The sequence below is a fragment of the Haliaeetus albicilla genome, chromosome 10 (assembly GCF_947461875.1).
Source record: "Haliaeetus albicilla chromosome 10, bHalAlb1.1, whole genome shotgun sequence".
Classification (NCBI taxonomy): Eukaryota; Metazoa; Chordata; class Aves; order Accipitriformes; family Accipitridae; genus Haliaeetus; species Haliaeetus albicilla.
In genome coordinates this window covers 30,191,711-30,206,845 of record NC_091492.1, presented here as the reverse complement: position 1 = coordinate 30,206,845, position 15,135 = coordinate 30,191,711, and the positions used below count along the sequence as shown (strand labels likewise).

The 15,135-nt window shown below is 49.6% G+C and overlaps 1 protein-coding gene across 7 annotated transcripts in view; it reads left to right on the top strand.

Annotated features, from left to right (window-relative positions):
• The window catches only part of CUX2 (cut like homeobox 2), a 68,366-nt gene that overhangs the window by 13,661 nt on the left and 39,570 nt on the right, over positions 1-15,135 (top strand). The window lies entirely within an intron of this gene.

The window sequence follows — 15,135 nt, the reverse complement described above, 5'->3', positions numbered from 1 at the left end:
CCCTGCAGGTGCAGCGCGGTGGGGGCAAACTGCGCTGGCACGGTTGGAGATGGTGCTTTGCCGCTTCATTTGTGATTTAAGGGCAGGCGAGGGGGTTGCTCCTTTGCAGCTGGGCATTCCTTTTTGGGTCTATGAATTTGTACTCACGACAGTCCCCGGGCTGGTGGGTACGACCCCGTGTGTTGCTTGAAGGCTGCGCTGATTTGATCTGGAGTTACCGAGACCAGCACATCGGTCTGTCCTCCTTTCCTCCTCATTTGTAAGCCATTCTTTTAGATAGAGGCTCCTACAGTTTTGGGCACCACAGGGTATTTGAGTTTGTTAGGGGTAGCCATAGGGGACATGCGGATTGCCTTTTGGCAGCAGTCCTCTTCTCTTTACCCATCCCTTGCTCTCTTATTGAAGAACCCTCCTTCCTACCGAGATGCGTGACCTGAGCCTGGAAGGCTTTCTGTGTTTCGGTCTTTTTTTAGGCTAATAATTAAATGATAACAGAGCCCAGCATCTCTTTATTTAAAGAGCAGATGGAGCATCCTGAATATTAGCACCGTCCTGGCTCTGACAGCACCAGCGAGTCCTGGAGCTTGGGGTTTGGATGTGCCCCCCAAGGGCTGCGTTATTGGGCAGGCAGCAGGCAGCAGCCCCGTGGGATGCCGCTCGGCAGCAGTGCCGACTCTGCCACTCCAAATTACAAGGGCATCAGTAGGCAGAAGTGCGCCGAGATGCTTTTCTTGCCCTCTCTTCTTATCCCATGGCTGAATCCCGGCGAGCTGCTTTGAAAAGCACTTTTGGGCCCCGATGGGTCGTAACTCCTTCCTGCCGTCTGAGTCGGCAAAATCCGGCACGCCGTGGCTGTCATGGGCTCAGCCGGGTACTGGGCAGCTCTCCCTCCATCCCGCCTCTGTGAGCAGCTTGCGAGTGATCCGAGGAGCTGCAGCTTTTACGGTTATAACCGGTATGGGGGTGTTTTGGTGACAAATACTTTATAATGGATAATCCCAGTCTGCTACTTTAAAAAGCTATAAAAGAAAATAGCGCAAGCGCTGGCTGCTGAGCTTGCCTGAAGCTGGTTGTTCCCTCCTTACCATTGCCAATGCGGAGCCGCAGCGATGCATTTGGGGCCGCAGATGCCGTCGCAGAGGGTCCAGATCAATCACCAGCAAAATCCCTGTCTCTCCCCATTTTGTCTCTGACTGTCATCACCATCTAGCAACTGTGTTGTTTACCTCCTGCACTGATTTCTCATTGAAGTGCCCGATTTTTATTTTTTTTCTTAAGCAGCTACAATTGATAATTTAGCTCTGGATAAAGCAACCTTAGAGCTTTTTATTTCTCAGAGGCCAAACATTGATGTTGTGTGAAATGGGAGCTTTGAGGAGGCTTTGTATGGAACTTAGCTTCCTGAAAAATTTATTTACTGCGACTGTGATCTGCAGGAGCGAATTGATGTTTATCTATAGTAGTTCTTGCCAGAAAAAAAAATGCATAACTGCACTTTCTTGGGAAGCCTTGAAAGGCCTTTTAAATAAGTGTCTAATAGTAGGCTCTCAATAGCAAACAGCCAGCTTGATAGACAGTGTACAGTATATTATTAACTATAAGCAGGCTTAATCTTTTTCTCATGTTTTAGAGAATGCTTTATAACCTTGTGGCCAAAGAATTCATGATCGCCAGATATTTGAAGCTAAGCAAAATTATACCGGCTGTTACTGCTGGGAGATCAATACTGCCGGGAAGCGCGTGGGACCGTGAACTCCTGCTTGCAGCCGGTGAGCTCCGGCTCACAGCCCGTGTCCTGGCGTCGGCTGCTCCCAGGCGGTCCTGACTGCGGAGCTCGGATTTAGGTGACACGTCCGTAATGGGGGGGGGTTCCCTGGAGAGGGATGCTCAGGGGGATTATTTTTTATTCTCTTTTGCAGTTGTCAGGTGGGAGCTGGGGGTCCCGGCATCGTGCTGGAGTCATGTGCGGGTCCCAGCTTGGCGATGCAGCCGCATCAGAGCGCAGGATTTGGCCCTGGTGGGATGGAGCCAGCTCACCTGCATCTTTCCTCTGCTGGACATTGCAAAAAAATAGCAGAAGTTTTCTGTCTGGCAGCGTTTGCCCTGAAACAAAGGCACTGAAGTCCCTGGTGAGCCTCTGACCACCACCTTTGCTTGCAGTTGGGGGCCTTTGCTTTTGCTGGGGTGATCTCAGCCGCGTGCTTTAGTGCTTTCATTTGCAGTCGTGTTTTTCTGCTTTTCCTGCCCGCGCTGTATTGGATCCTGGGAGCTCTGGCCAGGAGTCGGGGAATCGATAGATGGTTAAGGTGATAAGTGGCTTTGCTAAAAACCAATTTTGCAAGAGGAGTTTGCAAAGGAGTTTGCAAAGAGGTTAGCGGAGAGGATCTGCATCCACGCCCCAAATGCCTCACTCCAGCCAGCAACTCGTCTCTGACCTGAATTAACCCAGGAAGCATCCTCCATGCGGGTCGTGGCCGCTGTTCTGCTTCTGTAAATCCATGTGGATCCTAGGGAAGGGTGAGCCTGAGGAATAAGTCTCCTTCCTCCAGAGGGAGTGTTTGGGGAAAATCAGAGAGGTGAATGTGCCTGAAGGCAATATGAAATTAAACAAGCAGAATTTGCTCAGCTGATAACTTCTAGCTGGTCTTGGATCCGGCAGCTCTGCCGGCGTTATGGTGGCGGTATTTACATAGGGATGAAGTGTTCCCGTACGGCTCCTCCAGCGTGGTCAGGTCTAAGCAGGCTTTTCTCTAATCTCCACCACGGCTGGCTGCTGCTTCCAACTCTATTTTCCCTTGAAAAACATATTCGTTGCACACACCGTCGAGAAGATCCCGTAGGCTATTTTAACAGTGTGCGTGCTGTTTTTTGGTACAGCTTGGTGGTGCCGGTAGGACGATGCTGTGCGGTGACATGGTGCTGCCTCCTGGCACCAAGTACGAGTGTCCCTTGGTCTCATGTCACCATGTAGCCCCAACCACGTGTTGCTGCAAGAGATGGATTTGGGAGGAATGGGCAGAAATGAGGAGCAGCACATCTCAGGGGTGTTTCACCAAAGCAGTTTTGACCGCTGACAGCTACTATGTGGTCTTTTCAGAGGAGATGAAGCTGATAGCACCTAAGATCTTTCTTTCTAACTAAATTTTGCAACTAATTTCTGTCCCTTCCAAATGCAAAAGCACTGTGCGCATGTGGTGAGTCCCTTAAGACACAATCCAACTTGCTGCCATCTCCTTTGCTATATCCAAGGGGTCCCAGCTCCCTCCTGGGGCTTTGCTGACCTGGTCCTGGCTTCATAGGTAGCTCCTTGTCTTCGTGGAAGTCCCTGAGCTCCTCAGGGCTGCCTGGTTGGGGTGGTTTTGGTAGTACCCCGCAGAAGTTGGCTTGGACTGCAGTTCATTGGGCTGATGATTTATTCAAGGGCGTTGTAATGTTCCTTTGGTTCATCCCATCCCTCATGCATCCTTATCTCCGCCGTGCCTGGGCTGCAAGGTGACGAAGGTGTGGGCTTTCCCACCTATGCGTTTGATTTTTCAGAGAGGGGTTGTTTTTAGGCTTTCTGGCATTTCTCAGGCTTAATTCATCTTTTCCTACCTAAAAGACAAGGGGTATCCCCCAAACTCCAGCCTCAAACCCAGGGCACTGGGGTCAATGACGGGATGAGTCAGCAGCAGCATCCCCTCTGCCCTTGGGCAGCAGTTCTTTATTTTCCCTCTGTTTTCCCGTTTATCAGGTGGAATTTCCCCCAGAAGGAGCATCGTCGGATACTCGTGCATTGCTGTTGGGCTTTGCTTTCATGCCGTTATTTATTACTATGTTGCTTCATTACGCAGCTGCCGTTCAAATGCTGTGGCTGAAACCACCTTATTATTTTATTTTTTTAATCATCCTGGGGAGGCTGTTTCTGGATGCTGATTGATGGAAACATCTTATCTCCTCTAGTCAAAGTGTCTCCGCTTTGTGTGGTAATGAAATAGTTTGACACTTTGACATGAGTGTCAAACACTTTTCCGACGATGCAAACAGCAGAGACTTTGATCTAGGTGCAAACTGGTTTCGTTACAACAAACAGACCCCCCCTTTCATCCGGAAAGGAAAATAAGGGGTTTCAATCAGTGCTAACTAGCAGCTGCTCTTAATGATTTTAAAAATAAAAATAAGAAAAAATATAGTGATAGAATAGTTAAGCTATCATGTCATGTTACAAACCAGTCCCAGTGCTGTGGAGTGAAATAAGGTAGATGTAATGCCAACAGTATGAATGATAACACATGAGAGAATGCTCCTAAAATAAAACAGAAATCTTCTCTTCTGGGAGAAGTTCAGATTTGTTTTTCCCAGTATTTCAAGTGCGAACATCTTCAGAAATGCCTTTTCTGGAGAAAATGCATCTTGTTTTTCATAAAAGTGGCATTTTCCATGAAAAAGAATGACTTCTACTACTAGTTTTCTTTTTAACCACCCCCCCCCGCCGCCCCATCTTGATTTTCTCCCAGCCAAGCCTGGAGGTGTTTTAAGTCCTGGTGGGAGGGCTGGAGGAAGGAATCCCAAACATACCCCCAAGTTGACAAAATTGTGCCCAGTCATGAGCTTTTCTTTTTCAATAGACAATTTTGAGTAGAAATGGGTGAAATTCCTACCTGCTGTAATGATGTTGATGTTAGGTAGCCTGTACTGTGCCTGGATTTGACTCAAGTATGTTTAATAAACGGGTTTTTTTTCCTATATTGAGTGTCAGGTTTGTGCACAAATGCCCTATGAGCAGCTGAAGAGAATTTACATGATGTATGGAAGTTGTTAAGTTACAGCAAATCCTGAGGTTTAAGTGAAGGTTTTCTCTTCCCTCACCGCTGTACGGCACAAGTGGCATCAGCCCAGGCGCTGCGTTCAGTCTTGTCGCTTCGGGAGTTTTGCTTTTAACTGTTTTTTTAAGAAAATCTTTTCCCTTTGAACATCTTGGCTAGGTTCCTTTCAACTGAACCATCCCGTATCCCATCCCATATCTCAACCCATATCCCATATCTCATCCCTCATCCCATCCCCTCTCTCATCCCTTATTCCCCCTCCAAGCACTGGTGCAGCGAGCGCAGCCTGGCGCTGGAAGCGGGATGTCCCTTAGGAAGTGTGACACCACAGGACTGCGTCCCCTCTCCTAAAGAGTGACTGTACGTCCCAGGCAGCTCATCCTGGGGTTGGGGCACTGGGGACGGTCCCTTCCCTGTCCATCCCATTCCACCTCCAGCCAGGATCCATCCCATCCTCCTTCGCTGCCTCTGTGGGGTTCCCTCCATGGGCTGAGCCCCGCTGTGATGCCCGGTGCTGGTGGCCCCAGCACTGAGTTTGTCCCCTGCCCTGCTCTGCCCTTGGGCATTACCCCCCAAGATGTCTTTGCTCAAAGCCATGGGGTGAGGAAGCACAGAGGTGGTCACACATGGGCAGAAATGCTTAATTTAATGCCTCTTTAATTAGAGCAGCAATTCCTGCTCCTTGCCCTTGTCCCTGCCCGCTCCATGCCAGGGGCTGGAGCGCAGTGAAATCCTCCCTGGGAGATGCTGTATTCGGAAATGACAGGGGATTTGGGGCTTAATTTTAGCCAGAACACGTGGCTTGTTTTTAGATGCTTCTCAAGTCAAGTCGCGGTGGCTTTGTTACAGTCAAGGAAAAAAAAAATCCCCAGAATCTAGAAAGACGACACGGTTTAGATGGTATCTCTCCACAGACGGAGTTACAGAATTTAATACAAGAAGCTTTTGCGAGTTGCCTGGTCTGCGTCGGAGCGTGGAGAGCCTGCGTTTGAGATTAAAACTCACATTTCATTTTTATACACTGTGCTTAATCCAATAATGATTCCATGTTACAAACGGCAATAATATCTTTCAGCATAGTTAATCAGAAGAGACTTAATGCTGTCACTATTTATTAACCTTTGTTGAAAAGCAAGAAGTTTTCTTACTAATCTGCGATTGTTGCTCTTGTCAGGCTCTATCAAGTGCAAACCAGATTTGGCATTCGTTACAGTGGGGAGGATGCTGCCGTGTTCCCTGCTGTCTGCTGCATCCCACCCCCGTGCAGGGACGTGGTCCCATACGGTGCTGGGGGGTGCTTTGGGTGCCGGGGGGGCCAGGCTGGCTGGTCCCCTTCCTCCCATCCCCAGACCTCCAGCTCGCAGATGGGTTACAGCCTCATCTGCTCCTCCAGCTGCACCGATCCTTGGGGTTATTTTTTGGCTGCCTGACCCATGTTCCTGCATCCAGGTCCCCCCCCTCCCCACCCAGGGGCTGTTTGAAGGCAGCAGGCTCCCAATGTGGGGAGATGCTCTCCTGTCTGGGTGGCACTAGGGCAGCAGTGTCGGTCCCTGATGCTTTGTGGGAGGTTGAGTGACTTCCAGCAGCTTCCCCAAAAGCTCAGGGGATCCCCCCTGCCCCTCACTGCCCGCATCTGTGCTGGGGGGAAGAGGATGTCGCTGGGTGGACCAAGGGGTTAAGGGGGTTTTGCAAGGATGCAGTGGAGGTATATGCAGATGGCTTGTCCCTCCCATCCGAAAAAAAAGCATCGCCCCAGTCCCCAGCAGAAGCAGGCAGGAGGCTGTAGGCAGCACTGCCCTCGAAATGGTGGCCCGTGGTGACATTTCCCAGCATGGTAGCTCGTGTGGCTTTGCAACACCGGTAGCCGAAATGTGGGTTTTGGGGAGGGGAGTGGCTGAGGGTGCATGGTTTTTGAAGCTCCGTGGTGATAAAAGGTCAGTGCATGAAGGAATTTCAGCCTTTGATATTCTCCCGTTTGTCTCCTGTTGCAGGGAGGCCGGTGCTGGAATTGGCTTGTAGCAGCACCTGGAATTAATGAGCCAGCTTGGTGCCGTGCAGAAATCGATGCTTCCTGCATTAATTGCGCTGTGTTTGAGCTTCAGCTTTTTATTCTGAGTTATGTAGTTACAGGGAGAGATGTCTCTCTTTGGCACAGCCCTCAGTCCCATGGGAAAGGGTCCTTCTCCCTGCGCCCATCATGTCTGGGTGTGGGTGGCACGTCCCACCTCGCTGCTGGCCGTGGGGCAGGGATGCCCAGCACTGGCTGGAGCAGGAAAACCAAAAAACCACAACAAAAATAAACCCCAAGTCTCTGCTACCTTCCCCTGTAACTGGCTAAACTAAGAGACTGCCGGTGACTGTCAGGCTGGGTGCATGTCTCAAGGTGGGAAAGCCACTGGCACAGAGTTCTGTGGCACTGTTGGGTCCAGCTCCAGTTTGCAATGGGAGATGGACAGGCAGGAGGGGGACAGGTCTGTACAGAAGGCTGGCATCTCCTTGCACATGGGTTTGCAGCAGCTTTTGCATTTATTTGCAAGTTATTTTTTAGTTATTTGCAAATTATTTGTGAGTTCTGTAACTGAACATCTAGTGGATGGAGAGCAAAGTCCACCAGACACTCAGGGCTTCAGGAGCTGTTTTGGAAGAGCAGGCGTTGCTGTTATTCTTATTTTTAGGGTGGTCTAGCATCAAGCACTATTCTGATCTTAGCTTGGGCACTCGAACAGGTGCAGTTATTTTACATACAGCCACAAAGAATCCCACTTTGCTAATATCGTTAAAGCCTAAACATGGTATTTATATTTTTAGCAAATTGTTCTTTATGGTATTGATTTACATGTAATGTAGTCCTTGCATGAATAACTACCATAAATCTGGAAGCATTTATCATCTGAAATAGCTGTGAACTCAGTCAAATCCTTTATTTGTTAGACACGATTAAGGAGCTTAAGCTGCAAGGTAGAGAGTAAAACGTAAACTGTATTTTTTGTGACCAGCTCAGAGTTTCTGCCAGCCAGCCCATTGATCTGTGATAAGAGGTAAGGGTTAAGATAATTTGGCGAAATGAAAAAGTAGGGAATAAATTACAATAAATGGGATCTTTGATCTGGCCTGTCAATATTGGGGATGGTGCCTGCCTCTGCCTTCCCTGCCTAGCTGGAGAAATTAACTTTTGAACTCAATGGCTCCAATCTTTTTCTTCTGACTTTCATCCTTTGTGCTGATGGGCAGCGGGAATGGGTGCTTATTTGTTATCCTATTGATACTAAGCCCAGGAAGGCTGGGCCTTGTGGACCCAGGACTTACAAAAATAGTGTAAATCTTGTTTGGTATTTGTGAAACAGTGATCGTATAAAAAAACCAAACCAACTCCCAAGCCCTTGCTGGTGCCATGTGCCAGACCTGGAGGGCTGGAGTTTGGAGGGCTGGAGGGTTTCTTGTTCTAAATTTAGCCATTTAAAAGAAGATTATGGACTATCCACTTGGGACTTTTAAAAAGGCTTTCACAATAACTCTTGAAAGCCTGATGCCTTTAATCCTGAACTTTAATTTAAAATAAAGAAGTCTTTTCAACTCGCCTCTTTCCCCTCCTCCATCCCCCTATTCCAGACTCAGGTTCTTTCTAACTTGCTTACGGAGCAAAGATGTGCTAAGCTCTTTTATTTTCTTATGAAGATATTTATTTTTTAATAGAAAGAAAATCAAGTCAACACTTGAGAGTATACACAGCAGTTTACCGCGATAGGAGGAATTAATCAGTCTATAAAGTTCAAAATGTACAAAGAGGGAAGAAAAAAAAAACCAACCCCGACTGATCAAAAACGAGGCTCTTCTCTGAGATGCGAAGATAAAAGCCTTTTCCTCCGTTAGCTTCTCCACTATTGGCAGCCAGTGGGGTCAAGATTTTTTTTTTTTTGTTATGGAAAGCTCGAGATAATTAATGTTGTTGAAAGAGGACTGTTGGGTTGGCGTCTAGCAGGCTAGCCCCCGAGTCTGGCATCTTGTGAAACAGCAGCGAGTCACGGGGAGGGGGAAGTGTTCCCCACCGAGGGAAGTGCCGATTTAACGGAGCAATAAATAATATCAAGAGATAAAAAAAGAGCATTTAAAGAGGGATGTGGTGCTGCTGTTGCTGATTGAGCCTCTGTTCCCCGGCTCAAGCTATGAGGACCGTGCCAGTTTGGGATCCGGCAGCATCCGCCCGGTGTTACTCCTCCAGGTGCTTTTGCAGGGCCAAATACCTGCAGACTCCTCCCGGATACTGGGAGTTATTGGACGAGGCTGTGTAGACCCACTTGCTGCATGCTTGATCTCTCTCGTCTCCTAAAGCTCGTTTGGATGTGTCCTATTACGGTGTTCGTGTTAAATCTGCCTGCACTAATAATCAATAGACGTATGGTCACCCAGGCTGTTTATGTATCTCTTCTATCAAAGCCCTGACAACACGAGATCAAGATGCGAGCAGGCAGGCTCATACATCGAACGCTATTTAAAAAGCGGGATGAATTAATTACCGCCATTAATGACTGGGGAGAGACTTTAGGAAGCTTCAGCTGATGGTTTGGAGCCTCGAGCATGAGAGGTGGTGGTAGGTAGTAGGTAGTATCTTATGGTGCTTCATTGCTGATGTTTCAGCTCACGTCTGGGATGCTGTGATCCATGGTCCCCATCCGCATGAGACCGACCGAAATTTGTAGGGTGTGATGAGTCCCTGCAGACCTGGCAGGGAGTGAACCTGGGGAAAAGATATCCGTTTGCTAGGAACGAGGGCATTTAGACATATCTTTTCCCCAATCCCTTGGGTCCTGTGTCAGCAAACCTCCCTCCAACACCCCTGGCAGAGCATCCTCATGGGATGATGCACGACCGATAGGCTGTGGTGGTCCCCAAACATCGCACCAGCGCACCGGGGCTGCATTGCCGTCATTACAGTGGAGTGGTCGCGGCTGGATTTGCCCTATCTGGCTGTTTGCTCAAGATGGTGTTAATTATGATTTATTTTTTAATCGCTTTGAGAATCTTTCTCTCCTTTCCCAGCCCCCTTTGAAGGAGCCGAGACAGCACAGCTGATCGTCCCATCCTCTGCCGCCCTTTCTATTCCAGTTATTTATTATGCAGCATAACCAGAATTGTTCTCAGACAGGACTTGTCAGCTATAAAAGACACTGGCAAATTTTATTAGTTGACAGAAGGGTGGTTTTTTTTTTCCTCCTGAAAATATTAAAAAGTCATTTTAGTTTAGAAACCTAATTTTAATTTAGTTAGGTTTTAATTTAATTTAGTTTTTAAATTCATTTTCCGGCAGAACTCAATTTTTCAAGTGTAATTTGATGCCGTCAGTGGCTATAATGTTTAATGTCCTACCTATAAATTGCGAGGATGGCTTTGAGATGATTTACAGGATTCAGGGGGATAAAGCCATCTCCTGGCCCTGCACGTGGGAGAGACTGGAGAGAAAAAGGTTTTATTTTGGCAGCCACAGCGGCTGGTGCTGTTACCTAAGGAAAGGTGGGAAAAACCTTAATTTTCTTCCTGGCTCAGTGCTGGCTGGGGATGGATGGGAAGAGAGATGGGGTCTGTGCTGGGTGGGCATGCTCTGGGGATATTCCTGGGTGTTTGTGCTCTGCCTGTCTCTGTGCTGGGATGAGGGGGGACCCCAATGGAGGCGAAGAGGGTTTGGGGCGGTGATGTTACCCCACAAACCCATCCACTTTCCAAAAAGCGAGCCAAGCCCTTTCTGGGTGTGGGATGCAGGCAACAGCCAACCACTCAGGGAGTTGAAATCGGGACAAACCCTTGGGAAATACAGCGTAATTGCGTAAAATACCCTCCCAATTTCATCCATCTAAGCATTGCATCTAATTACTGGATTAGGGAAGTCTTCAGACCATGTATCGAACATTATAAATGGGGATAAGATGATTCTGGTAATGGCTTAATAAAACAGGGGAGGTAGTTGAGGCTGGCTGTGTACATCTTTGGGTCAGGGCCAGATTGATTTGACAGAGGAGGAGAAACCCCTCGGTGCTTTGGCAAGTGTGGCCACGGGGAGGGTTTGATTTTTCCTCTTGGTTTTGGCTTCTGAGTAGCAGCAGTTGGCTCCTTTTGTTATATGGGGGATGTGTCGGCCCCTGGGAATTCTTGCCTGGTGGAATTTATCTTCATTTTTTTTGTAAAGAAGTGGCCAAGCTTGTGCATTCACGGGTGGGAAGGGAGCGCCTCCCAGTGTGGGGTTTGGGGAGTCCGGCAGGCATCACCGGGGTGGCAGATGGTTTTGGCCATGGGTTGGTGCAGCCATATCTCACTTTGTAACCGGCTGTGGTGCAGTCATGGGTTTTGCCATGGTGGTACCTGAGACTTGTGGTTGCTTCCAAACTCGGTGCTCAGGGAGCAGACGTGGTCCTGGCTCAAGCTGCAGATGCTGCTCATGGCTTCAAACCCACCATGGGCTGCGGAAACTCATGGAGGTTGCAGTCTCCTCCCAGAGATGGTCAGTGGGAAGCAGAGAAGGGGTCTGTGTTGGCTGCTCAGACCCTGAATCCATCAGCTCCTGCCAAGCATGCGTTTCTCTAAACATACGAGTCCTTACCCTAAAGACGTGTGCTCCCAGGTTGCTGTGCTTGGCAAGGGTCTCCATCACAGAGAACGCAGATGGACGGAAAAAGCTCATCTGCATGGAGAGGTGCAGCCTTGGACCAGAGAGCTGCTGGGACGTCCATCCTTGGAGGTCTTCAGAGCTGACCGGGATCCTGCCGGAGCCCTCCAGCTGTCCCTCAGGCCGGCGCTTGCGCAGAGTGGGACACGCTACCAGCTCCCCACCTGTCCAAGCATCACGTGTCCAACCATGGTGAGCTGCATGGTGTTGATCTCCACTGGCCCATGCCGCATGCCATCGCGCAGGGAACCCCGTCCACCCATGCCTGGCTTCCTGCAGGGCTGAGGCTTGTGCTCGCTGTCCATCTGCCTCAGTAATGTTGGATTCCTTTGGTTAATTTTAACACAATTACTGGAGATGTAAGTGTTGTAAGAGGTGCTCTGGAAACTTTCATGAAAATGGGCCAGAGAAAACCACCTTAAACGATTGTCCTCTATGGAGAGAGGGGGTGTGAGCACAGTCATCATATTAGACACTGGAGAATCCACATGGGAGCCGCCTGCCATAGGCTGGGCTGTGCCACCATCCTCCCATGCCACTGTCCTCTACAGCTTCTCCCGGTGTCCCCATGCTGACTTTGGGCTCCTGCATGGTCTAGATGCTACGCAGAGGGGTCTCGCCGTGCAGATGCCCCCCACATTCAATCCCAAGGCTGACATGCTGGCGCCAAAGGTGAAATCCCAGCGCCGCACCGGGGTGCCCGTCTCTCCCGGCGAGATGCCATCGCCGCCCAGCGTCCCCCATGTTGTCATGGTTACTGACGCATGGGACCCCAGAGACCGGGCTGGGAATTAATGGCAGCCCGGGATAAAGGATTCCTGTCTCGGCCGAGTTGATGGATTACATTGATGTGCCATTTGTCATACCGTAATTGTTCTGGCAAATGTAATACCCACTAGTATAAACATTGTGCTGCTTTGCTAATAAAACTGAAAATAGGAAGAGAAAGGATGATGCAGTGTTATGGTCAGTTAAAGAGACACCGCCTCCGCTCCGCGCCAGCACCGGGGGCTTCTGCCTGGAAACCCGCCCCATCCTCCCCTCTTCATCCATGGAAAACAGGCAAAGTGACCAGCAAGATCCTTGTTGGATGCGCGTGCGGCTGGGGCAGCTCTCGGCATCGCTTTGCCCATCACTGCCTTTGTCTGGGGGGACAAGATACCTTCTTCACCCCCCAAATGGGCAGGTGGGGAGCCAGGGACCCCGAGGGTGCCCATGCCGGGGGCCGAGCCCGTCCCTCCCCCTGCCTTGCACAGACTTTAATTGCCTTGGGAGAGGGAAACAAGGGCTGCAGCATATTTGGCATCCGAGAGGGCTGCTCTCACCTGGACGGGGTTTTACAGCTGGGGGGGATTTCTGGTGCAGTGGGTGCCTGTCCCCAGGTGCCGCCCCCACCCCGTGTTTCGGGGGTCACCAAAGTCTCCCCTGCCCTGGTGGTGCAGCTAGTGCCCAAATCTCCAGGTAGTTTTGCTTTCTGGCTAATCAGCCTATGGATTAGGAGCACAGCAGGGATTTCAGCCGGGGCTGAATTGCTCATCCTCCTGCGAGCGGGTCCCGGTGCTGGCTCTGCGGTGGAGGTGATGGAGAGGGGTTGGAGGTCCCTTCCAGCTGCCACCGGTCCTTGCTGGTGGGACCCTCTGTGACTGTGGGGTGGTGGTGCATCGTCCCCGCAGCTCAGCTGGGAGTCAGAATCATGATGCCGTGCCCATGTTTTGGAGGACAGGACCATCTCATCCCTGTCTTCTCCCATTTTTCTGGCATGAAAAGCCACAGGGATGATGATGAGGAGGAAGAACAACCCCCCTCGGTTCAGCCTTTGCAACCCCCTCCTAAATCCTGGGGTAGTTCAGAGGCATCGTGTTTTATACAATTGTATCTCCAAATGCTTTTAAAGTTTCTGGTTGACCTGATTCATAGAAAAAAAAAAAAAGATAAACACCCTTTCTGTGTTTGCAGTCGTATGTAATTTTTATCTCTTGACCTTTAAACGTAAGCAGCAGTAAAATGAAGAACTATGGCAGTCATTTAACACCCTGCCTGTACTAACTGGTTTCTGCCTGTGAGCCGTGGTTTTAAATTGGCTAATGCAGAATACTTGCAGAGCTAATAATAATTCAGATTACTCCTGTCAGCTATTCCGGTTTCATGGGTAATTTAGTAGTTGAATAAATTTTTAAAAAAATTCATTCGTTCCCATGCACTGTTATGAATCAGTAGATGGTTTACCATTGGCAGCAGTAACTGTAAGAAGATTTAAATTGCTACTGAAAAGGATTTGAGTGAAGGTAATGTTTTATAATGTTCTAAGCCATATGCACTACTTTCAGGCCTCATCAGTTTTACATTGATTCCTAGTGAAGTGTTTAATTGCATCATGAATGCAATATAATTCAGTTCTTTTTGCTAATATGGTATATATCTCAAAGTGATATACAGCACTGACAGTGAAGACTCAGGATTTTCTTAGGATTTGAAAATATGCATCTGCGTGTGTGTTTGCACGCGCGTGTACACATCTGTGTGTGGCTGGGAGCTCTTTTCTTGGGGTAACTTCTGGGCTCCGGGTTGGGTGCTTGGTGCTGAGAGCTGCCGGCTCTCCTAGGATGTCTGCATGGGCATCAGCAGGTAGGCAATTTATATATATATATATATATATATATATATGATTTTTATATATATATATATATATAAAATATATAAAATGTGCTGATATTACAACATGACTGCTCTGATCTTGACCGATGCTTGATGGGCAGCTCTGCTCTGGCCCCGGTGCTGTTTTGGTCCTTCTGGGTGCTGCTCACACCCGTGGTGAGCGATGGCATCTCAATTGGAGGCGCAGGCCTGGTGCTATCAGAGCCTCGTGGGCAGCGGATTAAAAGAAACACGCTTTCATGTTAACGTGAAGACAATTTATTTGAGTCCATAAAAGAGCTAATTAGGGATGCAGCAGATCACTAGCTGTTACCCGGCCGCTCTACACCAGCAGCAGGGAGATGGGCACTGGCGATGCAGCTCGGGAGCCGCTCATCCTGACATAAAGCCCATTCCTGTCCTGCTGCCAAGTGCGCTGAGCCATGCGGGATCAGCTCCAGAGCCACCAGTCGGTGCCCGCCGGCAGCCCTGTGTGCTGGCCCCAGCCCCCTTCCCTCCCTCCCCGATCTCTCTGCACCCCACGGAGCAGGGATCTTCCCCATCATCCCCCCCCACCCCATCTCCCTCTCGCTGCTTTCGCTTGTTGCAACTTCATCAGCTAATTAAGGAGTGGGCCCTGCAGAGCTCTTTGTCATCCTGATGGGGAAACTGAGGCAGGCTGGGTGCCAGCTGGGGTTTTCCGGCGGGAGGATGCCAGCTCTCGACTGCAGCGGAGCGAGCATCCCCCAGCCCCGCTGTGTGACCCTGATCTACCTGGCTGCATCCTGCTGTCTGCTCGGCTTTTAATTCCCAAATTGCTGCAGCTTTGCGAGGAGAGGGGCGCCCAGTGCCGCCGGGGACGCGTCCCCGGGGGGTGGGTGCTGTTAGGCTGCTGTTGTGTGGCTGCGGCTTTCGCCTGTGGGAATCTTTTAGATGAACGAGTTACTCGTTCCGGATGCAGCACCCTTTATTTTGGTTTACATCTCGCCATCGTGAGCGGGGAAATCCTGCCCTGGCCGTGCCCCCAGTGGGGACCTCGTC